The sequence below is a fragment of the Condylura cristata genome, unplaced genomic scaffold (genome assembly GCF_000260355.1).
Source record: "Condylura cristata isolate star-nosed mole 26May11 unplaced genomic scaffold, ConCri1.0 scaffold00048, whole genome shotgun sequence".
Taxonomy (NCBI): Eukaryota; Metazoa; Chordata; class Mammalia; order Eulipotyphla; family Talpidae; genus Condylura; species Condylura cristata.
In genome coordinates, this window is record NW_004567149.1 from 2102415 (window position 1) to 2104518 (window position 2104).

At 37.4% G+C, this 2104-nt stretch overlaps 1 non-coding gene across 1 annotated transcript; it reads left to right on the top strand.

Annotated features, from left to right (window-relative positions):
- Positions 1-1093: 1093 nt before the first annotated feature.
- On the top strand, positions 1094-1176 carry TRNAL-UAA. Its single transcript has one exon. It is a non-coding gene; the product is annotated as a tRNA-Leu (tRNA).
- The last annotated feature ends 928 nt before the right edge of the window (positions 1177-2104 follow it).

Genomic DNA, 2104 nt, shown 5'->3' on the forward strand with positions numbered 1-2104 from the left:
GGGGGAGGGAGGGAAATGCACGGGACTATGGTGGTGGCACAGGGGTGATTTGGTGATGGGAAACCCGTGGGGACTACAATTGAGATGAAAAAAATGTGCAAAATGATGTAAAAATAAACTTTGTAATTAAAAAAAAGAAAAAAAAATACCTACTAAAAACCAGTGTCACATATTCAAACTCCATATGCATGCACTAGCATTTTCCAAATTTACTCCGGGGCGAGGGTGGGGGGAAGCTTGTCTTCTCAGTATTAGCTACCTAAGGCCACAATCTTGAAGTGCTCAAAGGTAATAGATTCAACAAGTTTGGAATGAGGGCTTAGATTCAGCAGTAAAACAGTGTTCTTTGATGAGGAATATAGAAGATGTAGATAACACCTTTGTAGAGTTATGAGCATTCTCCCGGCCTTATTACTCCATCTCCTCTCCCCTTTGGCTTTTCTTTTCAGATCCACTAAAAGAGGGGTCTTCTTGTGAGCATAAGTAGTGATCATAGAGAGTTGGGATTGGAAAATTGAATATTCCTGTAGCAGGCTGTGCTACTGGACATGTCATTTTTATTGCAAATCCATGAAATCAGGGAGGGGGCCGTCTTTCCATAACATCTAGTATAAGTTTGTGGTTAGAAAACACGTGTTAAAAATAAACTTTCTTCATTAGATTTCTCCAACAAATATTATATACTTTTTAAAAAAAGATTTATTTATTTATGCATTCAAGAGCTGCGGTATATGCCAGAGGTGCGGGGGAAGTGAGAGGATTCACCAGAGACAGAGTGGGGAGCAGAACAGGCAGATGGACTGAAATACACTGCTGAGGGGAGCAGGGCCGAGGCATGGGAGATCTGCTGGCCACATGGGTTGTTAGGTCTCTGGTCCGCCTGATCGAACTTGTGCAGCAGATCGAACTACGGATAGTTTGATTAAGCGGTCTTTAACCCCTGCGCCACCAGGGAGACCCAGTAAGCATTATAATGTTCTGTTTCTGTTCTACATTTAAAAAAATTTCGTGGATGTAAAATTGCCCATAATCTCCCAGAGACCTGCAAATCTTATTAAACTAGTAATAAGTTATATGTCAGTGAACACCCACCACCGGGATGGCCGAGTGGTTAAGGCGTTGGACTTAAGATCCAATGGACATATGTCCGCGTGGGTTCGAACCCCACTCCCGGTAGAGAGGTTTTAGTGGGTTTTTAACTAGCAAAATCTATGTTTGTGCAAATTTAACAACTAGGTTAAGCTCAGTGAGCACTTGTAACAGTTGGGTCTTTGTTTCCTTTCTTCAGCCCAACAAATTCCATTTACAATTAGATAATTTAGGTAATTTACTTGTAATAATTGTTGGCTTACTCCTATTAAAATCTCAATCTTCTGTTATTTATATTGATCTATGTTCCCTTCTCTTATCTCTGAAATAAATACAGGAGCTTTTTTCATGATTTAATTTTCACTAGCGCTTTTTCAGTTATTTGTCTTTGATAAGACAATCTTTAGTACTTCTCCCTAGGGTTTTCTATATACAGTTATAATTAATAAAATTCTACCTTCAAATGTTAAGCTGTATCCTGTACAGTTGAGAAATTTGCAACAACATACTCCCTCCTGTATTTTGTTATTGTCATTATGTATTTTGTTTTCATGTATGCTGTAACATATATGAAACTAACATACACTAAATATGTTTACTAATTTTTTTTAATATGTGATTTTTTTCTTTATGTAATAATTGTCTTTAGAGTGATTAAAACTGGGGGAATATATTCCTTATTTAGACCTCCCCTGTAACCAATTTTGTGGCTATTCATCTCTCTGGCTTCACATTCCTTCTTCCTGAAAAACTTACATTTTTCATTGGGCAGGCCTGCCAGTTATATACTCATCAGTTTTTGTTTGTCTGAAAATATCTGTTTCTTGTTCACTTTTGGAAAAAATTATTGAGAATTCTGGGTTAACAGTTTGGTTTAATTTTTGGTTGCTAAGTGCTTCAGAATGTGTTCCACTGTCTTCTGGCAATACCTAATTTCTGATGAGAAGTCTGCTGTTATTAGTGTTGAATACACACAAATGAAAGTACATATTACGTATAGCTGAATGTTTGAATT